Below are 26,487 nucleotides of genomic sequence, written 5' to 3' on the forward strand. Positions count from 1 at the left end.
GTCATGGAGAATTCTCTGGTATGTTTTACTATGGTTACTTTCCCTACTCCCCTGACAGATCCATGAAGGAACTTTCTTGGCCGTTTACAGTGAGAAATGTATAGAGTTCCTGGCGGTAAATCCGTGAAAGTCTGGGCTCCCCTCTAAGACTGCAGCCCCTAGGAATTTTTCATTCCCAAGCTAGGAAACCCAGCCACCAGGGATTTATGAACATGACCACTTAAACTCTACTAGTTTATGGCTCCAGTAGTCTCTGCTCCAGGTCATGATTCCATACCTGCTCCAGGTCATGATGATCATGATTGTGATATCAATTATTCATCTGTCTTTCCAGATTTCAGGATAGTGGTTGGCTCTAAGACTTGAGTTCTCTTGGATCTAAGAAAAGTCATTGGTTTTCAGTTTGTTTAGTTTTTTCCCTGCATTGTTGTAAGGATAGAAGTGATGACTATCAACCTCTACATGTTGGAGCTAAAACTAGAAGCCTATCAAAGTTATTTTTAACTAGAACTACCTTCTACCACCATTCCCAAATCCTAGCTTCCTGAGAACATGACTCATGTTCTTGCCCATGACTCATTGAAGGAATTTTACACAGTGCCAGTCATACATTTGCGCACCGTGGAGTAACTTTGGAACAAGACAGACTTGGCTTCACAACTCGGCTTTGTGATTTGCTATGGAAGAGGCTTGAAAGTTTTTATTAACATTGTTAATAGTAGAATTCCCCCAGTTCATTCAATAATTGTTTACTGAGCACATATGTCAGACATGGTTGTAGCTGTGAACAGACTAAGTCGCTATTCTAATATAGTTTTCTTATTGTTTTATCATGCTAAGTTCCAAACAGCATCGATACAGCCAGAGTTCTAGATTAATCTCCGCAAAGTCCTATGAGAATTATGAATGGGATCTTGACTAGTAGAGTTCTAAGGGTGGGTGCTTAGAGGAACAACAGAATTTTCTGGGCCTGTGGGAGCCAGAAGTATGATCCAAAGTGTTCTCAATCTTCTGGGAACATCTCAGATCCTGTTCTTAAAAAGTTCTCACTGTGGGAAGATTGGGGCATTTGTTAGATCCCTCAGGGAGAAAAAAACTCTTACTAACCCTACTTTGGGAATGTTTGCTTGTGAGTTACCTTTCCAAACTTAAAAATTAGTAGGCATTTATTGATGATTTTGTGGGGCTTATGGAAGAAGATGAAACAAAATTGAAATTATATTTTATAAGATAGGCTAGATATCTTCTCAAGTGGAAAATAAGCAGTTTCTCTTCAAGCAGATTTCAGTATCAAAATTTCTGGACAATCCTGGAATGCCCTCAGGGAGGTTTAACAGGACCTGACCTCAGCTAGTGCTTAATAGTTTGTTTTAAAGATATAATATAAATCCCATTTACCAGGGAGTTGCTCATATAACCTCTGACACACATTCTTTATTAAGACCTGTTCAATGTAGGCACAGGTTTTTAGCCCACAGGAAATCAGGATTGTGCCTTAAGGAAGTTTCAGAGCATTTTGCAGAAAATATCATGAATTGAGAAATACCCAGGGAGAAAAGTTTAAATGGAAAACAAGTAGTTGAGGTTTTTCTTTAATCCAGGTACCTTTTTTTCCTGTATCTCTCGTCTTGGTGCTCTTGTACTTCTCAGGTGCCCATATCCTTGTGGAACCTCCTAAAACCCAGAATAATCTTGAAGTGCCAGTTTCTTAAACAATTAAAAAAATTTTTTTTAATGTTTACTTATTTTTGAGACAGAGAGAGACAGAGCATGAACGGGGGAGGGTCAGAGAGAGGGAGACACAGAATCCGAAGCAGGATCCAGGCTCCGAGCTGTCAGCACAGAGCCTGACGCGAGGCTCGAACTCACAAACCGCGAGATCATGACCCGAGCCGAAGTCAACCACTTAACCGACTGAGCCACCCAGGCACCCCTTAAACAATTTTTTAAAAATGTTTATTTATTTTTGAGAGAGAGAGAGAGACAGAGCACAAGTGGGGGAAGGGCAGAGAGAGAGAGAGACAGGCTCCAGGCTCTCAGCTGTCAGCACAGAGCCCGACTCAGGGCTGGAACTCATGAACTGCAAGATCATGACCTGAAGTCAGATGCTTAACTAACTGAGCCACCCAGGTGCCACTTGAAGTGCCAGTTTCTATTAAAAGAAACTCTTGAATAAGTGAATAACTTTGGGGTCAGCAATTCATACTGGGTTCTTTAGAAGCAGACCCTGAGAAGGGGATTCTGGTGCTTGTGATTTAATCTATAAGGGAAAGAGTGAGTCAGGATAGGGAAGGGGAATGAGTTGAAAGTTTCATGTAAAGTCTAGCACTGGCCTGATCCATGTGTGTGTATGGGGGAAAGAACTCTGGAGCATAAATGACATGTAGTGCCAATCCCTCTGATACCCCTGAATCAGTCAGTTTCTGGTAATGAGTTGCCCTAGGTATGTGTGTGGGAGGGGGCATAATTTCCTATGGTAAGTGGCTCCTATTATTCAAGAGCAGTTCTCTCGTGAAGTAGGACAAAGTGTTAGCCATTAGGCGCTGTCTTAGTAAACTCAGGCTGCTATAGCAAAGTACCATGGATTGCGTGGTTTATATTCATCTGAAATTTATTCTCACAGTTCTGGAGGCTGGATGTGCAAGATCAGGGTGCCAGCATGGTTGAGTTTGTTGAGAGTCTTCTTCCTGGTTGCAGATTGCCAACTTCTTATTGTATTCTTTCGTGGTGGAGAGCAGAGAGAGGAAGAAACTCTCTCATTCTTTTTATAAGGGCATTAATCCCATTCACGAGGGCTTCACCCTCATTATCTTATCTAATTCTAATTACCGCCCCAAAGCACCACTTAATACTGTCACATTGGAGGGTAATATTTCAATATATGAATTTGGGGGGACAGAAGCATTCAGTGCTGTGTTCCAGCAGCTGAGGGATAGCTACATAGCCCTATGAAAGAGATCTAGATGGGGCACCAATAGCATCGACTCAAGGTTGGAGATGAACAATGAACAGTCTCCCATGGGCCAAAGATAGGACCAGATGAGATTGGTTTCAAACATATACAGTGTTAAAAACCATGTGTTCATGATGTGGTTATAAATAGAACAAGGTTGGCTATCAGTTGACAATTATTGAAGCTGGGTAAAAGATACCATTGGATTTATTATATTATTCTTTTAATTTTGCATAAGTTTGAGATTTGCCACAATCATGTACATGAAAGTCAATTCCAGGTAGATTGAAGTTTTATTTATTATTATTATTATTTTTAAATATAACTTATTGTCAAGTTGGCTAACACACAGTGTATATAGTGTGCTCTTCGTTTTGGGGGTAGATTCCCGTGATTCATCACTTGTATACAACACCCAGTGCTCAAACCAACAAGTGCCCTTCTCAATACCCATCACCCATTTTCCCCTCTCCTCTGCCCCTCACCCCATCAACCCTCAGTTTGTTCTCTGTATTTAAGAGTCTCTTATGGTTTGCCTCCCTCTCTCTCTGTGTTTATAACTATTTTTCCCTTCCCTTCTCCCATGGTCTTCTGTTAACTTTCTCAAGTTCCACATATGAGTGAAAACATATGATATCTGTCTTCCTCTGACTGACTTATTTCATTTAGCATAATACCTTTCAGTTCCATCCACATTGCTGCAAATGGCAGGATTTCATTGTTTCTCATTGCCAAGTAGTATTCCGTCCTACATATAAACTACATCTTCCTTATCCATTCATCAGTTGATGGACATTTAGGCCCTTTCCGTAATTTGGCTTTTGTTGAAAGCACTGCTATAAACATTTGGGTACATGTGCCCCTATGAATCAGCATTCCTGTATCCTTTGGATAAATTCCTAGTAGTGCTATTGCTGAGTTGTAGGGAAGCTCTATTTTTAATTTTTTGAGGAACCTCCACACTGTTTTCCAGAGTGGCTGCATTAGTTTGCATTCCTACCAACAGTGCAAGAGGGATCCCGTTTCTTCACATCTTGGTCAACATCTGTTGTTTCCTGAGTGTGAGGTGGTATCTCAGTGTGGTTTTGATTTGTATTTCCCTGATGATGAGTGATGTTGAGCATCTTTTCACGTGCCTGTTGGTCATCTGGATGTCTTCTTTAGAAAAGTGTTTATTCTGTCTTCTGCCCATTTCTTCATGGGATTATTTGTTTTTCAGGTGTTGAGTTTGGTAAGTTCTTTATAGATTTTGGATACTAACCCTTTATCCGATGTTATTTGCAAATATCTTTTCCCATTCCATCAGTTGCCTTTTAGTTTTGTTGAGTGATTCCTTTGCAGTGCAGAAGCTTTTCATCTTGATGAGGTCCCAAGAGTTCATTTTTGCTTTTATTTCCCTTGCCTTGGGAGACGTGTTGAGCAAGAAATTGCTGTAGTTGAGGTCAAAGAGGTTGTTGCTTGTTTTCTCCTCTAGGGTTTTGATGGTTTTCTGTCTCACATTTAGGTCTTTCATCCTAAAGTTTATTTTTGTGTATGGTGTAAGAAAGTAGTCTGGTTTCATTCTTCTGCATATTGCTATCCAGTTCTCCCACCACCATTTACTAAAAAGACTGTCTTTTTTCCTTTGGATACTCTTTCCTGCTTTGTCAAAGATTAGTTGGCCATATATTTGGGGGTCCAATTCTGGGTTCTCTATTCTATTCCATTGGTCTATATGTCTGTTTTTTGTGCCAATACCATACTGTCTTGATAATTACAGCTTTGTAGTGAGAGGCTAAAATCTGGGATTGTGATGCCTCCTGCTTTTTCAATATAACTTTGGCTATTTGGGGTCTTTTGTGGTTCCATACAAATTTTAGGATTGTTTGTTCTAACTTTGAGAAGAATGCCTGTGCAGTTTTGACTGGGATTGCATTGAATGTGTAGATTGCTTTGGGTGGTATTGATGTTTTAACAACATTTGTTCTTTTAATCCATGAGCAAATCAATCAATGTGATACATCACATTAATAAAAGAAAGGATAAGAACAAAATGATCCTGTCAATAGATGCAGGAAAAGCATTTGACAAAATGTACTAATCTTTCTTAATAAAAACCCTCAAGAAAGTCGGGATAGAAGGAACATACCTTAACATCATAAAAGCCATATATGAGAAGCCCACAGCTAATATCATCCTCGATGGGGAAAAACTGAGAGCTTTCCCCCTGAGAAAGCTGAGATCAGGAACACAACAGGGATGTCCACTCTCACCACTGTTGTTTAACATAGTGTTGGAAGTCCTAGCCTTGGCCATCAGACAACAAAATGAAATAAAAGGCACCTAAATTGACAAAGAAGATGTCAAACTTTCACTTTTTGCAGATGACATGATACTCTATATGGAAAGCCCGAAAGATGCCACCAAAAAGCTGCTAGAACTGATACATGAATTCCCATTTACAATTTCACCAAGAACTGAACCATAAAATACCTAGGAATAAATCTAATGAAAGATGTAAAAGATCTGTATGTTGAAAACTATGGAAAACTTATGAAGGAAATTGAAGAAGACACAAAGAAATAGATTGAAGTTTTAAATGTGAAAGGTAAAGCACTAAAGCTCCTGGAAGATATCAAAGGGCAATGTGAATATGACCTTGGGAAGAAAGAGAGCACCAATCAAAGAAAAATTAGGATTCTTTATTCATTTAAAGAAACCATTAAGAATATGAAAAAGACAGCCATTCATTCACAAAATATATTTGCAATATGTATCACTGACAAAAAACTCATTGTCGTAAGATATTCCTGCAAATCAAGGAAGGAAAAAGACAGACAACCCAATAGAAAGTGGGCATAAGACTTGCATAGATCTTTTCCAGGAAAAAGCATACTTAGTGTCCAACAAAGAAAGAAAGTTGTGGGGTGCCTGCGGGGCTCAGTCGATTAAGCGTCTGATGGCAGCTCAGGTCATGATCTCATGGTTCATGAGTTCAAGCCCCACAACAGGTTCTGTGCTGACAGCTCAGAGCCCGGAGTCTGCTTCAAATTCTGTGTCTCCCTCTCTCTCTGCACCTCCCCTGCTCATGCTCTGTCTCTCAAAAATGAATAAATGTTAAAAAATTAAAAAAAAAAAGAAAGTTGCTCAACCTCAGTAAACTGGGAAATGGAAACAAAAACCATAAGGGGGTATTTCTTTACTTTTTTAAGTCATCTAAATTTCCTATGGGCTCTAGGTGAGCATTTAATAAGTAACACAGAGTCTTTTAAATAAAATTACTCATGAGAGTGACTCATTTTTCTCTCATTTCTCTAAGTATTATTGTGATACTACATAATGTGATTATTTCTACACATCTGCCAGAATGACTAAAATGAAAAGGACTGACCATACTAACTCTTAGCAAGAAGGTGTAAGAACTGGGACTTCTAAAAAAAGTTTTTATTTTATTTTGGGGGAGAGAGAGAGAGAGAGAGAGAGAGCATGAGCAAATGAACACGGGAGGAGCAGAGAGAGATTCCCAAGCAGCCTTTGCATTGTCAGTACAGAGCCGGATGAGGGTCTCAATCTCAGCAACCTTAAGATCATGACCTAAGCTGAAATCAAGAGTCAAATGCTTAATTGACTGAGCCGCCCAGGTGGCCCACAGCTGGGACTTTTATATGCTGCTGGTGCAAGGTATAAGTTGTTACAACTACCCTGGAAAATTGATAGTGTCTGTAAAAGCTCAACATACATGTATACCCTCTGACCTAGCAGTTCTACTCCAAGGTATATATGCACAACTGAAATGTATATAAATGTGTACTAAATGTCAAAGAATGTTCAGAGCAATTTTATTCTTAATCATTCTTAACAGCATCAAACCAGAAACAAGCCAAATATCTGTCAGTTGTAGAATGAATAAATAAATTGTGATACATAACACTATGCACTAATAAAAATAAACAGATCACTTTTTCATCTTTCCAACCTAAAATCAACAGGACCAATCACAGGTTTCCGAATCTCTACTGTATATTAGTGAGTTAGTAGTTTACCAGGAAACATTTCATATACCCATAAAACAATAGCACCACAAAAAATAACCTTGGGACAACAAGAAGGAACTAGAACAGAGCCTTGTGTTCACTGCCAGTTTCATCCCTATGGTTCAGGAAGTAGGAGGTGCTAAAAAACAGAGATGGGGAGAGACAGGAAGATGGCGGCGTAGGAGGACGCTGGGCTCACCGCGCGTCCTGCTGATCACTTAGATTCCACCTACACCTGCCTAAATAACCCAGAAAACCGCCAGAGGATTAGCAGAATGGAGTCACCGGACCCAAGTACAGACGAGAGGCCCACGGAAGAGGGTAGGAAGGGCGGCGAGGCGGTGCGCGCTCCACGGACTGGCGGGAGGGAGCCGGGGCGGAGGGGCGGCTCGCCGGCCAAGCAGAGCCCCCGAGTCCGGCTTGCAAAAGCGGAGGGGCCTGACGGACTGTGTTCCGACAGCAAGCGCGACTTAGCGTCTGGGAGGTCATAAGTTAACAGCTCTGCTCGGAAAGCGGGAAGGCTGGAGGACAAAGGGAGGGTGAGCTGCGGAGCCCCCGGACGACAGAGCTCAGTTTGGCGGGGAACAAAGGCGCTCGCCAGCGCCATCTCCCCCGCCCATCCCCCAGCCAAAATCCCAAAGGGAACCGGTTCCGGCCAGGGAAATTGCTCGCTCCGCGCAAACACCCAACTCTGTGCTTCTGCGGAGCCAAACCTCTGGCAGCGGATCTGACTCCCTCCGGCTGCCACAGGGCCCCTCCTGAAGTGGATCACCTAAGGAGAAGCGAGCTAAGCCTGCCCCCCCCGCCGCCGTGCACCTTGCCCTCCCACCCCAGCTAATACGCCAGATCCCCAGCATCACAAGCCTGGCAGTGTGCAAGTAGCCCAGACGGGCCACGCCACCCCACAGTGAATCCCGCCCCTAGGAGAGGGGAAGAGAAGGCACACACCAGTCTGACTGTGGCCCCAGCGGTGGGCTGGGGGCAGACATCAGGACTGACTGCGGCCCCGCCCACCAACTCCAGTTATACACCACAGCACAGGGGAAGTGCCCTGCAGGCCCTCACCACACCAGGGACTATCCAAAATGACCAAGCGGAAGAATTCCCCTCAGAAGAATCTCCAGGAAATAACAACAGCTAATGAGCTGATCAAAAAGGATTTAAATAATATAACAGAAAGTGAATTTAGAATAATAGTTATAAAACTAATCGCTGGGCTGGAAAACAGTATACAGGACAGCAGAGAATCTCTTGCTACAGAGATCAAGGGACTAAGGAACAGTCACGAGGAGCTGAAAAACGCTTTAAATGAAATGCAAAACAAAATGGAAACCACCACGGCTCGGATGGAAGAGGCAGAGGAGAGAATAGGTGAACTAGAAGATAAAGTTATGGAAAAAGAGGAAGCTGAGAAAAAGAGAGATAAAAAAATCCAGAAGTATGAGGGGAAAATTAGAGAACTAAGTGATACACTAAAAAGAAATAATATACGCATAATTGGTATCCCAGAGGAGGAAGAGAGAGGGAAAGGTGCTGAAGGGGTACTTGAAGAAATTATAGCTGAGAACTTCCCTGAACTGGGGAAGGAAAAAGGCATTGAAATCCAAGAGGCACAGAGAACTCCCTTCAGACGTAACTTGAATCGATCTTCTGCACGACATATCATAGTGAAACTGGCAAAATACAAGGATAAAGAGAAAATTCTGAAAGCAGCAAGGGGTAAACGTGCCCTCACATATAAAGGGAGACCTATAAGACTCGTGACTGATCTCTCTTTTGAAACTTGGCAGGCCAGAAAGAATTGGCACGAGATTTTCAGTGTGCTAGACAGAAAAAATATGCAGCCGAGAATCCTTTATCCAGCAAGTCTGTCATTTAGAATAGAAGGAGAGATAAAGGTCTTCCCAAACAAACAAAAAGTGAAGGAATTTGTCACCACTAAACCAGCCCTACAAGAGATCCTAAGGGGGACCCTGTGAGACAAAGTACCAGAGACATCACTACAAGCATAAAACATACAGACATCACAATGACTCTAAACCGGTATCTTTCTATAATAACACTGAATGTAAATGGATTAAATGCGCCAACCAAAAGACATAGGGTATCAGAATGGATAAAAAAACAAGACCCATCTATTTGCTGGCTACAAGAGACTCATTTTAGACCTGAGGACACCTTTAGATTCAGAGTGAGGGGATGGAGAACTATTTATCATGCTACTGGAAGCCAAAAGAAAGCTGGAGTAGCCATACTTATATCAGACAAACTAGACTTTAAATTAAAGGCTGTAACAAGAGATGAAGAAGGACATTATATAATAGTTACAGGGTCTGTCCATCAGGAAGAGCTAACAATTATAAATGTCTATGCGCCGAATACCGGAGCCCCCAAATATATAAAACAATTACTCATAAACATAAGCAACCTTATTGATAAGAATGTGGTAATTGCTGGGGACTTTAACACCCCACTTACAGAAATGGATAGATCATCTAGACACACGGTCAATAAAGAAACAAGGGCCCTGAATGACACATTGGATCAGATGGACTTGACAGATATATTTAGAACTCTGCATCCCAAAGCAACAGAATATACTTTCTTCTCGAGTGCACATGGAACCTTCTCCAAGATAGATCATATACTGGGTCACAAAACAGCCCTTCATAAGTTTACAAGAATTGAAATTATACCATGCATACTTTCAGACCACAATGCTATGAAGCTTAAAAAACAGAGATGGTTCTTCATCATCGTCATCATCATCATCATCATTATAACTTTTTAATGTCTCTTTGTGTTCACAAGATTTTGAAAGTAAAAGTGGAGATTTTCCCTCTGTTAAGGTTGTGGAAAGGATCCACTTATTAGGCAGAGGCATTGCCTTTTATTTTTGGGGACTTTTTTTTTCTAATCATTGACATCTGCTCACTGAGATAACAGGAGTTTATTTTTTGCCTTTTTTTTTTGTGGAGAAACTTCTGGAAGGCAGACAGAATTGAGGTGTTCCAAGCTTGTTCTCAGAAACCTACCTGTCTAATATGACTCAGCTTAGTTTCTTATTCCCATACTTCCAATACTCTCTTACGGCTCCCTGATAAGTATAATAGCATTTATCATAGGTTTTATTGCTTAATTGGGTAATTACTTATTTAGGGTCTGCTAAGCTCCATGAAGGCTGAGATCATGTCTGTTTTGCCCACTGCTGGCTCCCCGGTGCCTAGTGAAATATCTGGTACATAATAGATACTAAATTATTTGTTGAATGAGTCAAGCTTAGCTTGTCATTGAGCTAACCCAATAAAATCAGGCCAGTTTTATACTGCAATTCAGAATGGATTTATTCTTATTCTATACACAATTCTCATAAGCTTATTTACCTTGTTTCCAAGCTCATAAGTGATCAAAAGTAGGATTCATATAGAAATTGTATATTTATATCTATGTCTGTCTGAAAGATACTGCACTTCCTAAATTTAATACAAAGTTGGAAAGAAATCTCTCCTCCACACAAAACTTATTGACTTGGTCATATTTTCTATATTGCAGTATCAATCATCCCATAGTTTTAAGTGTTTTATTATTTCATGTTCATTGTTGAGGATAAACCCTCAACAACAGGAAGTTCCTGGTAATGCCAGTGGTGCATAGAACTCAACATATATCAAGACTGTTGGGTCTAACCACTTACCCAGTTCTTGAATCTCTCTTCATCATCTAGCAGCATCAGTATTGCCTCGTGGAAGAAAGGGAGAATCACAGGCTCAACTCCAGACTTACTAGTCAAAATCTCCAATGATGCAAATGTCACAGTAAAATCTGAGAAGCACCCATATGGACCATCATGAACACTCTTGGTGAGGTGAAACTCAACTGCATTTTGGAGAAGCCCATTTCATCTTAGCAGATTCTTAGAAGGCTGATACTGAGCCCAAATTTGACCTTCTGTCATTTCCCATTTGTTCCTAGTTTCACCTCCAGGGCCTTATACAAGTCTACTTCGTTTTCAAATGACAGTTCTTCAAATATCTCAAAGCAGCTTGTCCTCCCTGAGGATGTTCCAAGCCAGTATCTCCTAGAACTTCAGGGGATGTCAGTTTTATAAACTGTCCTGTGGAAACAGGTGATTCAGTGCTCACATAAACTGCATCTATGTTTTGTCTTGGAAAGTTTCATTTGAGGCTCTGAGAAATAAGAACAATTGCTTATTTTCACTTAATCCATTTTCCCCAAACTAATTTGTTCAGGAAAAATTTTTAACTTGTGTAACGATTAGTAACATCTTCAAGATTTGAAGAACATATTTTGGGAAATATGACTCTTGGCTGAAATTGCTTCAGGTGTTTGTGACAGACTGAATAATGGCTCCTGAAAATATCCAGGTTCTAATCCCTGAAATCCATAAATGTTATCTATATGGCAAGATGGACTTTGCAGATATGATCAAGATAGGGATCTTGAGATGGGGAGATTGTCCTGGAGTCCTTGATGGGCCTGAAATGTAATCACAGGTATCTTTGTAAGAAGGAGGCAAAGGGAGATTCAACTATAGATACAAGTAGGGGATGTCACAATGGACAAAAGGTTGGAGTGAATGAGAGAAGGAGAAAGGAATGTAGCAAGTAGGATTCTAGGATCTGGGAAAGGCAAGGAAATGGATTCTCTCCGAGAGCTTCCAGAAGGAACCAGTCATGCCAACACTGTTTCCTTTAGCCTAGTAAGAATGATTTCAGACTTCTGGTCCCTAAAATGATAAGGAACTACATTTGTGTTGGTTTAAGCAGCTAAGTTTGTGGTAATTTGTTACAGCATCATAGGAAAGTAATATGCTCGCCATGTCACTGCCTACTCAAACCTTCCAAATGGCTTTCAAATATTCAAAGGAAAGAAAATCCAAGCTCCTTACTGTGGCCTGCAAGTCTGTACCCTATTTTGCTAACCCTTGGACAAGAGCCCTCCCTTGTCCAGGGTGCTTGAATTGTACTCCTCTTCTGTTACTCAGACCTGCCAAACTCAATCTTGTTTTAGGGCCCTGCACTGCTCAGCTCTCTTATTTAATTGTTACCTATTTATTGTCAGTTCTTTCACCGCTCTCAAGAGAAGAGAGCCTGGCACAGAGTCAGGGCTCAGAATACATTTGTTGTTGAATGTATAAATGGAGAATTGAATATGAATGTGGTTTCAACTTCCTTTGCTATCCTGGTTGCTTCCTTTGGAATATATTCTGTTTGGTTTATGTGTTTAAAAATATGATTTCCAGGGCTGACTCCCAATATTATGGATTGTTAAACAAAGCAGAGATGATATTTCTGGAGAGTTTTAGGAAGCTTATATTTCACAGTTAAAAGCATACTATATACCCTTTTGTGTCTGAATTATTTTATAATGCATTTTTTAAAAAGGAGGAAAATCTAAACCTCTTTTTTTTTTTTTTTTTAACCAAACTCAGGCAACTTAACCTGACTGCCCAGTCTAAAGTTGCAAACCACCTGTGGTCAACATTCCCTATTTGCTTCCCTACTTTCTTCTTCTTCTTACTACTCAACACTAATATCTCATGTAGGTCACTTATTTTTCTTGTTTGGTGTCTGACCACACAAAAATGTAAGCTCTATGCTTACAAAGACCTTGTCAACTTTAAAAAAAGTTGTGTTTCCTGTGCCTAAAGAGTTATTAGCACAGACTAGATGCTTGATAAATGCAGGCTAAGTGAAAGTGTACATGAATAAATTAACCAGGTGAGTTTGTGCCCCCAAATACTGGCCAAAAATTCATTTCAAAATCATTATTTTTATAATAATTTCTGGGAAGAGAGAGCTAGACACTCATGAAAATCCATTTCCTTTTTTTTTCCTGAGGTACACAGGGAAATTATAGTTATTTCCCAGAGTTTGCCTGCAGTTCAGTATAGCTAATGCCACATGAGCAGAAGCATTATGTCTGTCTCACAGGTATGCTCCATTAAACGCACCAAACCTAATTCTCTCTAGTCTTTACCCTCTTGTGTTTAACGTGTCTGTGACAGGACAACATTGCATGTATTGAGGCTGACAGAACCTCTGTCAGTCTGGGGCCCTATATAGTTTTGCAGAACCAAACAGGAAATGCCCTAGACTCTTCATGTGAGGGAGAGAGAGACTCCACTTGCACAAGTCTGTTACACATCTTTGGATGTATTTGTTAACAGCGGTTAGGCTATCCTAACAAGTAAACTTGTCTAAATAAGTACTGTAAATCTATTAAAGCAGTTAACATGCAAAAAAGCCTAGTATAACATTTTCATTATCATCTTTATTTTTTTTCCCTGCATGCTGTCTTTGAGGTCCTTGGTTACACATGACAACTTGAGGAATGGGTTATTGGACAACTAGGTCACCCCTAAAGGAACCCTTAAACCATTCATTCTCTCTTCTTGGCAGCAGAAAGCAATATCCCTGCTTTAGCATTTCGTTCTCATCTGGGTGATTTATGGAGGCCTCTGAATTATTGGGATTGCAGCAACATTTGGCTGTTCCCCAGGTGCCAATACACTGTCATTAAAGAATCAGCAGGCTTGCAGTTCCTCTCACACACACCCTCATTTGCAAAGGCGTGTGTAAGCACCGTGGACCCCAGAAGCGCTCAGTGAAAAATCAAATCAAACCAATGATCTGGTGTGATCAGCAAACATAGACAGAAGAGATTGGAAGCAGAATGGACAGAGCCCATTACTGCTGACACACGCACTCTTCACCAACAATATTGCACAAATGTGCAATGTTTCATCCATAATTCAGAATATATTTATGTTTCTTCCTGTATTTTATTTTCACAATATCATACCTTGTAGTGGTTTGGCACATATTATAGTTCTTATTTTGTGGGGAAACTGGGATTCAGAGGAATTAAGGAGAGTACCCTCTCTGGGTTAAGTAACAAGCTTCTGTGGGAGAAAGGGGGGTACCATCAACAGATGGGGTAAGCTGGCATTTCCTGCATGAGCATCCCCTTCCACTGGCAGAGAAGGACAGGATTGGGGTCAAAGTATGGGCAAAATGGTTGGGCTTTAGGGGGATGTGAACATCTTGAAATTATTAACAGCCTTTATGTGTGCCTGTGTGCATTTTCTTAGAGAGAAAGCCCACAGCCTTCAACCAGTTTTTGAAGGAGATAGATAGACACCCCCAAGTGATTAAGAGCCATTGTTAAAGTGTTCTGTAGCTGCAGATTGTCTTGGGCACGACCTAAGGAACTAATATCCAAAGCCCTGCTGTGGGAAAATAGTGCTTTTGTATAAGAGGAACGGGACACAGAGTCTTAGGCAGGATTTCTGCCTTATGGATATTTATTTTACTACACAAAACAATATGAATATCCAATCATATAATCCCAGAAAATTCATCTGGCTCCATGGTGATCAGATTTATATTTTGCCAAAAAATAATAAAGACAAGCTTGACATTCTAAGAAGAAAATGCTTAGCCTTAACAAAATCCCGTGGTTCCATTCCAGGTAAGCTGAATGAAACTCAGGAAGCTTTTATCTTGGACACCAATATCTATACAGTGGAAGAGTTAGTTTAGAGTTACTGAAAGCAGCCATAGGTGCTGTGGCATCAGATAAGGGAAATAGAGACTTAGACGTTTATTTTGTAGGCATTAGAATTTCAGAGGGGTTGACAAGGTCATACTTACAACTCCAGCTCTGAACATACCTGTCTTAGGGACAGTTATACACTGACATTTTCAGAACCAGTGCTTAACCAAGCGTAGACCGTGAATGAAACCATCACCCCGGGAGGGCACTGTGGTCGGGACTAGGGGTCAACTGAGAGAGGGAGTGTAATGGAAAGAGGAATAGCCCTGCAAATTGCACTAAAATGGGGGAAATGATCAAGTTTATTTCATTTTGTTGAAATTAAATATTAAGGCCTCCTTGGGGCACCAAGGGCAAACCCTCAAGCCAGTTGCTGGTTGTTTTCTATTTTGGCTTTAGGAGTTAACTCTGGGAAGCTGTTTTCCCTAGCTTAGGAATGAAGTCGCTGAATTCTCAGCACAGTGTTGATTCAAGGAAATAATTTTGGTTTGTACAATTTGGGGTACTTCTGAGCACAGAAGTAATCAGAGTGGCAGTGATAGGGTCAGGAGCCCCAAGAGGCTTCCTGTTCTTGGTGAGAAAGTCTCTAATCTACATGTTTTTGTAAGAAATCAGAATTTTTTAGAAGTCATCCCATGATTGCTGGCAACTTTAGAGTGAGCAGTGACTGGGACTAATTTTCCACTCAGGATGTAAAGTATGTATAAGAAACTGAAATGAAATGCAAAACATGAAGAATATATCTTCTTTATATGCTCTCTCTCTTCACTCTTTACCCACTGATTGTGAAATTACTATTTATCTCAGCATTCATCTCTTCGCCTTTCTAGAGCTTGTCAACTCATGTTTTTAGCTGCAAAACATTACTGTGGCATTGCAACCAGGCCTGAGTTCTTATCATATTCTAAGTCCTAAGGTCCGTTGGGCAGGTTCTTGAATTTTTTCTGCTGTTTAAAGGAAAGAGGTGGATTCAAATTGCACTTGCCCACTGAAGGTATGTATGTATGTATGTATGTATGTGTGTATGTACGTACTATGTATGAGTATTCCTATGAGCAATAGAACAAGAATTTGGAGACAGGATAGAGATAGAGAAGGACACTATCTTTTGAGCTCATTCTTTAGTTAGAGGATATGAAATCTAGTCCTCTGTACAGCCTCATGCTAGCTACGTGAACTATGGGCAATCCAGATAACCTTTTGTTTTTTTACTGGCAGCCAGATTTATTTTATTTTATTTTAATTCCCGTATAGTTTACATACAGTGTTATGTTTGTTTCAGGTGTACAATTTAGTGACTCAACAACATTACTCAGTGCTCATCACAGTAAGTGTGCTCTTGAGAAATCCCCATCAATGGGGCGCCTGGGTGGCGCAGTCGGTTAAGCGTCCAACTTCAGTCAGGTCACGATCTCGCGGTCCGGGAGTTTGAGCCCCGCGTCAGGCTCTGGGCTGATGGCTCAGAGCCTGGAGCCTGTTTCCGATTCTGTGTCTCCCTCTCTCTCTGCCCCTCCCCCGTTCATGCTCTGTCTCTCTCTGTCCCAAAAATAAATAAACGTTGAAAAAAAAAAAAAAAAGAAATCCCCGTCACCTATTTTACCCATCCCCCCCATCCACCTCCCCTCTGGTAACCATTAGTTTGTTCTCTGTAGTTAAGAGTGTTTTTTGGTTTGTCTCTGTTTTTCTTTGTTCATTTGTTTTGTTTCTTAAATTCCACATATGAGGGAAATTATATGGTATTTGTCTTTCTCTGGCTGATTTAACTTAGCCTTGTACTCTCTAGATCTATCATGTTTTTGCAAGTGGTAAGATTCCATTCTTTGTTTTCTTAAATTAGGCTTACACCTAGCACGGAGCTCAACATGGGGCTTGAATTCACAACCCTGAGATTAAGACCTGAGCTGAGATCAAGAGTTAGAAGCTTAACCAACCGAACCCCCCAGGCACCCCAAGATTCCATTCTTTTTTATGGCTGAGTAATATTCCATTGTGTGTGTCTACCACATTTTCTTTATCTATTCCTCTATGGATGGACACTTGGGCTGCTTCCATAATTTGGCTATTGTAAATCATGCTGCTATAAACATAGGGCTACATATATCTTTTAAAATTAGTGCTTTCGTATCTTTTGGGTAAATACCCAGTAGTGGAATTACTAAATCATATGGTAATTCTATTTCAAATTTTGAGGAACATTTAAACTGTTTTCCACAGTGATTGCACCATTTGCATTCCCACCAGCAGTGTGTAAGTGTTCCTTTTTCTCCACATCCTTGCCAGTACTTGTTTCTTGTGTTGTTGATTTTATTCATTCTGACATTGTGGTTTTGATTTACATTTCCCTGATGGTGAATGATGTTGAGCATATTTCATGTGTCTGTTGGCCATTTGTAGATCTTCTTTGGAGAAATGTCTGTTCATGTCTTCTGTCCACTTTTAATTGGATTATTTGGGTTTTGGTGTTGAGTTGTATAAGTTCTTTGCACATTTTTGTTACTAACCCTTGATTAGATGTGTCATTTGCAAATATCTTCTCCCACATAGTAGGTTGTCTTTTAGTTTTGATTGTTTTCTTTTCTGTGCAGAAGCTTTTTATTTCGATGTCGTCTCAATAGTTTATTTTGTTTTTGTTTCTCTTACCTTAGGGGACATATCTAGAAAAAGGTTGCTATGGCTGATGGCAGGAAAGTTAATACCTGTGCTCTCTTCTAGGATTTTTATGGTTTAAGGTCTCACATTAGGTCCTTAATCCATTTTTAGTTTATTTTTGGGTATTAAGAAAGTGGTCCATTGTTCTGTGTGTCTGTTTTTGTGCCAGTACCATACTTTTTTGATTACTTCAGCTTTGTAGTGTATCTTGTTATCTAGGAATGTGATAGCTCTAGTTTTGTTCTTCTTTTTCAAGATTGCTTTGGCTATTTGCAATCTTTTGTGGTTTCTAATGAATTTTAGGATATTTTGTACTAGTTTTGTGAAAAATGTTATTGATATTTTGATAGGGATTGCATTAAATCTAGTAAATTGATAGTAGATTGCTTTGAGTCATATGGACATGTTAACAATATTTGTTCTTCTAATACATGAGCATGGAACATCTTTCTGTTTGTGTCATCTTTAATTTCTTTCATCAGTGTTTTATAGTTTTCAGAGTATAGATCTTTTACCTCCTTGGTTAGGTTTATTCCTAGGCATTTTATTACTTTTGGTGCAGTTGTAAATGGGATTTTTTCCCTTGATTTCTCTTTCTGCTGCTCCATTTTTAGTCTATAGAAATTCAGTGTTCTTCTGCACATTGATTTTGTGTCCTGTGACCTTCCTGAATTCATTTATTAGTTCTGTGGTTTACTGGTGGAGTCTTTAGGGGTTTCTACATATAGTATCATGTCATCTGCAAATAGTTACAGTCTTACTTCTTTTTCAATTTGGATGCCTTTTTTATTTTATTTTATTTTTTGACTTACTACTATGGCTAGGACTTATAGTACTATGTTGAATAAAAAAATGGCAAGTGTGGGCATCCTTGTCTTCTTCCTGATCTCAGAAGACAAGCTTTCAGTTTTTTTTTTTTTTTTACCATCGAGTATGATGTTCACTGTGGGTTTTTCATATATGGCCTTTATTATGTTGAGGTATGTTCCCTCCAAACCTACCTTGTTGAGGGTTTTTGTTATGGATGGATGTTGCACTTTGATGCTTTTTCTGCATCTATTGAAATGATTGTATGGTTTTTATCCTTTCTCTTATTGATATGATGTCTCACGTTGATTGATTTGCAAATATTTTTTTAAATTTTTTTTAACATTTCATTTTTGAGAGTGAGAAAGACAGAGCGTGAGCGGGGGAGGGGCAGAGAGAGAGGGAGACACAGAATCTGAAGCAGGCTCCAGGCTCCGAGCTGTCAGCACAGGGCCCGATGCAGGGGTTGAACTCACGGACTGCGAGATCATGACCTTGAGCTGAAGTTGGCCGCTTAACCACTTAACCGCTTAACTACTTAACTGAGCCACCCAGGTGCCCGATTGATTTGCAAATATTGAACTACCCTAACATCCCAGGAATAAATCCCACTTGCTTGTGATGAATGTATTTTTTAATGTATTGTTGGATTTGGTTTGCTAATATTCTGTTGAAGATATTTGCATCTATGTTCATCAGAGATATTGGCCTGTAGTTCTCTTTTTTTTTTGTAGTATCTTTATCTGGTTTTGTTATATGGGTAATGCTGGCCTCATGGAATGAATTTAGAAGCTTTCCCTCCTCTTCTATTTTTTGGAATTGTTTGCAAAGAATAGATTTTAACTCTTCTTTAAATGTTTGGTAAAATTCTCCCGTGAAGCCATCCGGTCCTGGACTTTTGTTTGTTCAGAGATTTTTGATTATGGATTCAATTTCATTGCTGGTAATCAGTCTGTTCAAGTTTTCTATTCCTGATTCAGTTTTGGGAGGTTGTATGTTTCTAGGAATTTGTCCTTTTCTTTTACGTTGTCAGTTTGTTAGCATATAACTTTTTATAACATTCTCTTATAATCCTTTGTGTTTCTGTGGTGTCAGTTGTTATTTCTCCTTTTTCATTTCTGATTTTGTTTATTTGAGTTCCCCCACCCACTTCTCTCTCTCTCTTTCTTTTTTTCTGTTGATGATCTGGCTAAATGTTTGTCAATTTTGTTGATCTTTTCAAAGCACCAGCTCCTGTCTTCACTGATATGTTTTGTTGTTTATTTTTAGTTTCTATTTCATTTATTTCTGCTCTAATCTTTATTATTTCCCTTCTTCTCTAAACTTCTCTCTTACAACTGCTTTTGCTGCATCCAAAAGATTTTGGATCACTGTGTTTTCATTTTCATTTGACTCCATGTATTTTTTTATTCTTCTGATTTCTTGGTTGACCCATTCATTGTTTAGTAGCATGTTATTTAACCTCCATTATTTGTGTTCTTTCCAGATTTTTTCTTGTGATTGATTTTTAGTTTCATACTATTGTGGTCAGAAAAGATGCATGGTATCACTTTGATATTATTGAATTTGTTGAGGCTTGTTTTGTGGCTTAACATGTGATCTATTCTGGACAGTGTTTCATGTGTACTTGAATAAAATATGTATTCTACTGTTTTGGGATGGAATGTTCTGAATATATCTGTTAAATCCATCTGATCAAATGTGTCACTCAAAGCCACTGTTTCCTTGTTGATTTTCTGTTTGGATGATCTATTCATTCATGTAAATGGGTTGTTAATGTCCCCTACTAGTATTGTATTAATATTGATTGCTAATAAAGGTATTAGCTGCTTTATGTATTTGAGTGCTTCCATCTTGGGGGTACAAATATTACAATTGTTATGTCTTCTTGTTGGATTGTTCCCTTTATGATTATATAGTGTCCTTCTTTGTCTCTTATTACAGTCTTTGTTTTAAAGTATATTTTGTCTGATGTAAGTATTGCTACTCTAGCTTTTTTTTCACTTCCATTTCATGAGAAATTCTTTTCCATTCCTTCACTTTCTTTTTAAAATGAAAAAAAAATGTTTATTTATTTTTGAGAGAGAGAGAGCAAGAGAGAGCGAACACAAGTGAGGTGGGGGGTGGTGCAGAGAGAGGGAGATGCAGAATCCAAAGCAGGCTTCAGGCTCTGAGCTGTCAGCATAGAGCCTGATGTGGGGCTTGAACTTGTAAACGGCAAGATCATGACCTGAGGTGAAGTCAGATGCTCAACGGGCTAAGCCACCCAGATGTTCCAACCATTCTTTCACTTTCAATATGCATGTGTCTTTATGTTCTGAATAATAAGAATAATTCATGATAGCTACACCTTCAGTTTTGTGGATAACTTTATTAATTTTAAGGAAAGAGAATATAAGGAATTAAACAATTATAGTAAACATAAAGGGGAGAAGAGTATACAAAGAAAGCTTAATACATCAAATTGGGTGCATACAACATCCAGCTTTCTGGCTGGGAAAGCCCTGTGGTGAACAGCCCAGTTAGAGTCCTGATTGAGGGTGCTGGGCCCAGTGCCCTCCCCTCAGCTGAGGCTTCCAACTAGCTATTCCCATTAGGGCAATATATATACTGTGTTTGTGATTAATGGTTAGTCATTATGTTTGCCTAAGTGCAGTACCGAGTGAGCTGGTTTTTCTCTGTTTCTTTTATCATATCTCACAATCTTAGGAGCCTGAGCATTTGCATATTCCTCTTCCCTCCCTGATCCATTCCAGGGGGACAGCCTGGTCTGGCTGAAGGAGGTGTGGCACATTAATCCTTATTAGCATCAGGAACAGAAGGGCCAGTTCTGCTCCTGTGGTCAGATATGGAGTACGAGCCAACTAAGCCCCCATGATTGTGTATGTGTGACTCTGGGCAGAAATGCATGACAAGTCAAACAAACAGTTTCTATACAGAATACTGTACGTCTGGAATGAGTCTCTCTCTCTCTCTCTCCCTCTTCTTAAATTTTTTTTTTTATTTTAGCAAGAGAGAGAGAGAGAGAGAGAGAAAGAGAGAGAAAGAGAGAGAGAGAGAGATAGAGAGTGTGAGTGGTGGGGAGGGACAGAGGGAGAAAGAGAGAGAATCCTAAGCAGGGTTCATGCTCAACTCACAACCCAATGTAGCGCTTGATCCTCTGACCCTGGGATCATGACCTGAATGAAATCAAGAGTCAGATGTTCAACCTACTGAGCCACCCAGGCACCCCTGAAATGAGTTTCTTGTAGGCAGCAAATGGATGAGTCTTGCTTTTTTATCCATTCTGTCACCCTATATCTTTTGATTGGAGTGTTTAGTCCATTTATATTTAAAGTGATTATTGATAGATATATACTTATTGCCATTTTGTTACTTGTTTTATGTTTGTTTCTGTAGTTCTTCTGTGTTTTTTTCTTCTCTTGCTCTTTTCTTTCATGGTTTGCTGGCTTTCTTCAGTGATATACTTGGATTCCCTTTTCTTTCTTTCTTTCTTTTTTTGCACGTCTATTACCAGTTTTTGATTTGTGGTTACCATTAGGCTTATATATAATATCTTATGCATATAGCAGTCTATATTGTTGATGTTGCTTAAGTTTCAGCCCATTCTTCTCTTCCCACTCTGTTTTAGGTATATGATGTCATACTTTACAGTCTTTTATTTTGTGGATCCCTTGACTAAATTTTTATAGATATACTTAATTTTACTGCTTTTGTGCTTCTGACTTTTCTTACTCCTACTTATTGTCTTTCCTTTCCACTCAAGGAGTCCCCTTTAACATTTCTTTTAGGGTTGGTTTAATTGTCATGAATTCTTTTAACTTTTGTCTGTCTAGGAAACTCTTTATCTCTCCTTTTATTATGAATGATAGCCTTATTGGATAGAGTATTCTTGGTTGCAGGTTCTTTTCTTTCAACACTTTGAATATATAGTGCTACTCTCTTCTGGCCTGTAAAGTTTCTGCTGAAAAATACGCTGACAGAATTATGGTGGTTTCCTTTGTGTGTAACTGTTTTCTCTTGCTGCTTTTAAAATTCTTTATCACCATTTTGCCATTTTAATTACTATGTGTCTTGGTGTGGACTTTCTTAGGTTGATTTTGTTGTAGGCTTTCTGTGCCTCTTGTATTTGGATTTCTGTTTCCTTTTCCAGATTCGGGGGGCAGGAATAAATTTTCTGCTCCTTTTTCTTATTCTTCTCCTTCTGGGATCCCTATAATAGGAATGTTATTGTGTTTAATGGTGTTGCTGAGTTCCCTAAATCTATTTTTATTTTTATTTTTATTTTTTCTCTCTCCTGTTCAACTTGATTGCTTTTCGTTACTCTGTCCTCCAGGTAGTCTTCTGCTTCCACTTGTCTACTATTTATTCCATCTAGTGTATTTTTTTTTTGTGTGTATCTATTTTTTTTAATTTTATATATGAAATTTATTGTCAAATTGGTTTCCATACAACACCCAGTGCTCATCCCAAAAGGTGCCCTCTTCAATACCCATCACCCACCCTCCCCTCCCTCCCACCCCCCATCAACCCTCAGTTTGTTCTCAGTTTTTAACAGTCTCTTATGCTTTGGCTCTCTCCCACTCTAACCTCTTTTTTTTTTTGTTCCTTCCCCTCCCCCATGGGTTCCTGTTAAGTTTCTCAGGATCCACATAAGAGTGAAACCATATGGTATCTGTCTGGTATCTCCCCTGCCAGGTAAGTATGCATCTAGTGTATTTTTAATTTCAGTTATTTAGTTCTTCATCTCTGATTTGTTCTTTTTTATGTTTTCTGTCTCTTTGTTGAGGGTCACACTGAGGTTTTCCACTCTTTTCTCAGGTCCACTGAGTGCCTTTATGACTATTATTTTAAATTCTCTATCAGACATATTACTTATCTCGTTTCATTTAGTTCTCTTGCTGTGATTTTGTCATGTTCTTTCATTGGGATGTATTCCTCTGTATCCTCATTTTGTCTACCTCTTTCTGTTGCCATGTGTTAGGAAAGTCATCTATGTCTCTTGATCTTGCAAGTAGTGGCCTTAGGAAGAAGAGATCCTGCTGTGCTCTGAAGTGCAGTGTCCCTTGTTTACCAGAATCTGGCACTTCAGGGTGTCTTCTATGTGTGTTGTGTGTACTCTATTGTGGCTAAGCCCCTTTTGCCTTCAGCTAGTTTTCTGCAATGGATCTCTTTGCCTATTGTGATTCCTGTGCTGTTAGTGGGCCAGTCTCTGGCTGCCTTGGGCTTGAGTTGAGTCAGACCAGGCATTTGTCAGAGATGCAGTAGCACCACACTGCAGGGTGCTTTCCTTGTCTTGTCCCCTGAGAAGCTTTCATTGGTGGGTGGGGCTTGCAGTCAGACCAGATGTCTGCCCCAAGCCCACTGCTGGAGCTGCAGTGGGACTGATACGTGTGCTTATCTTCCCCTCTTCCTGCGGCAAGAATCACTTTGTAGTAATGCTGGCCCCATGTTGGGGCTGCATGCACATGGCCAGGCCTGTGACAGCACTTTGGATGGGCTCTGGCCATGGTCATATTGGAGGGGCAGGTCTGTAGGAGAACGTGGGGGCAGGGTATCTGGTGTTAGCAAAGTTTGTATGGGTCTGCTGTGGGAGGGGATTTGGAGCCGCTTTAGAAAACTCCTGCTGCAGGGCTGGAGGGGGTGAGTCGGCAGGAGAGGTTGGGGGTGGGGTGTGCAGTGCCAGTAAAGTCTGCAGAGGTCCACTGTGGGTAAGGTAGAGGGCTGGAAGTGCAGGGGGAGGGGACCTGCAGCCCCTCAGGAGAACTGCCGACCTGCCTTGGAGGGGGTGGATCTCCAGAGAAGTGCAAGAGGGTGGGATGCACCAGTGGCTAGCTAGGTGGAGAGTGTTGGAGCTGTGCTGGTTCCTGTAGGTATAGGTATACCTAGGCTGAGGAGGCAGCAGAGGGAAATGGTGGCCACTAACTCCTTTGTCCTTGAAGTCTCCTGAAGATCCTAACTCCTTCAGCAAATGCTCTGAGATTAGTAAACAAATTTCCTTCCCGATACTTCAGGCATTTTTCAAACTGTTGCTTCTGTGCTCTAACTCACAGGGCCGGTTATTTTGCTCTCTTTAAGGGCAGGGACTCCATTTCCTATGTCCTATAGGCTCTCCCAGAGCTGAGCCTGCTGGTTTTTAAGTTCCAGGTGGTAAGCCTCACTGATTGTAAGGACTTGTAAAATTAGGCTGCACTGGATTTCAAAGCCAAATGTTATGCGGATTCATCTTCCCTGTGTCCGGGGCTTCTAGAGTGAGGGTCTGTTTCTCTCTCCTCTCTGCACCCATGGCATCCATACCTCCTGTGGACAGTTTCCAGGGCATTTATCTCCTGACAGTGTCTTTGCCCTTGCTACCCTTTATGATGTGGCCTCTTCTCTACATTTAGCGGTGGAGAGTCTGTTCTGCCAGTCTTTGGGTTATTTTCTGAGTTATTTATACTGATATGAGTGTTATCTAGTTGTATCTGTTGGATGAGATGAGATTATGGTTCTCCTACTCTGCTGTCTTCCCCAGAAGTCCCTCTGTTAATCTTTTTGAGCCTCAGTTTCTTTCATCTTTAAAATTCTTATTTATTTATTTATTTATTTATTTGAGAGGCAGAGAGAAACAGAGCATGAGTGGGGGAGGGGCAGAGAGAGAAGGAGACAGAGTCCAAAGCAGGTTCCAGGCTCTGAGCAAGCTGTCAGCACAGAGCCCGACGTGGGGCTCGAACCCACGAACCATGGGATCATGACCTGAGCCAAAGTCAAATGCTTAACCAATTGAGCCACCCAGGAACCCCAATTTCTTTCATCTTTAAAATGGGAATAGTGCATGCCTTGCCTGCCCTATGGTATAGGTATGAAGACCAAATGAGGTAATTCCCTATGCCAATATAAGATTGTGTTTCAGTCAGGAGAGGTTATGTTTTAGTAACGGACAATTCCAGAATTTCAGTTGCTTAAAGCAACAAAAAAAATTTTTTTTTTTGTTTCACAGTACATGTCTAAAATGGGTTGGATGGGTTGGTGGGAGGATTCTTCTCACTGACGTTTCTCAGAGACCCAAGCTGACAAAAATTCCATTTTCTCATGATGCAGCCCTCTCTATGTGCAACCACTATGTGCTTCCATGATTATTGCATCAGGGGAGGAGAACAGTGGAGACTCAAATGTTGACAATTTTATATATACATTGGCCTAGAAGTGACATCTACTTCTGCTCATGTTTTATTGGCCCAAACCAGTAGATGGTCTTCTCTAACTTTAGAGGGGAAGAAGTGATCATTCCACAAAAACTTCCTGAACTTTAATAATGCCCATCATAGATGGTATTGCTGTATTTCACAGATTCTATGATGTGTTTTTTGGGTACCATTCTAGTATCTCTGAAATTGGGATACATTGAACAATCAATATCTTTTTATAATCACCAAAGCCATTCTTTCAAATTTTACCTCTGAAACCACAATGCATTTGACAGTTGGTGATACCTTAGATTTGGTGATAATATAGTATGATTGCTCTTCTTCATAATATAGTATGATTGGCCTTCAGTGTTTTTAAGGGACCATGACATGGATAGAGTCTGTAACCTATGCTGTGCTAGGTAGTGTCCTAGTTACGATTATGAGCTCTAGGTAAGGCCTTCTTCTCAGCCTCTAAATTTTCTTGTACCATTTGTGTGAGGCCAGGGGGAATAGAGAGTTTCTTGAGGCTCTCTTTCATTCCCAAGAATGACCAATCCTCTTCTCTCTTGCCCTGACATTGGACCCTGGTTCTAAGACAAGTCTTTGAGGCTGTAAAGGTTTATAAGACTCATAAGTCTTATAAATGCTTATAAGACTGCAGTTTCTCAAGTGCAGTGATAGTATCTTTTCTCTCTTTTTCTCCAAAAAATCTCCCAGATACCCAGAGGGCCACGATAAATGCTGATTTTTGATTCAAAAATCCCATTCTATCTAGTGAAGAAGTGTGACTATCAGCCTATGACTGGGCCAGTGTACATGATCTCTTGCTTTGAGGGTGATGGTTTTTTTTACCTACATCATTCCCATTGCCTTCCAGGTCATTACCTTCTCTCTCTTTTCTGGTTTCCTAACCCATGGGCTCCCATAATATTTGCTTTACACACTGCTGCACTCAAATGATGATGGTTAATCAGAAGTAGGAGAGACTGAGGTTGGGGGTTGGAGGAGAGTAGGCAATAGAATGGAGGGTGGGTTGAATCTCAGACTGAAGCCATCTGAGGGCTGAATTCAGAAGAAGAAAGCACAGGTTTTCTACATGGCTTATCCCCAAATTGTGTGGTTCTCCCAAACCCAAGATCATACATCATAGTACTTTACACACATGACCATTAGTAATGTGAGCTTTAGCAAAAGGACTGAGATGAACCTTCCACACTATTCTCATTTGCAGCCTAGGCAGCCTTTTATGTATAATTTGGTATTTAAATTCTCCTGATTATAGCCAAGATAATGACCTTTATGGAAATTAATGGCTGAG

Source organism: Lynx rufus, unplaced genomic scaffold, assembly GCF_022079265.1.
Source record: "Lynx rufus isolate CCGP_SWC_20201006 ecotype Redwood Valley unplaced genomic scaffold, mLynRuf1.p SCAF_8, whole genome shotgun sequence".
NCBI classification, from domain to species: Eukaryota; Metazoa; Chordata; class Mammalia; order Carnivora; family Felidae; genus Lynx; species Lynx rufus.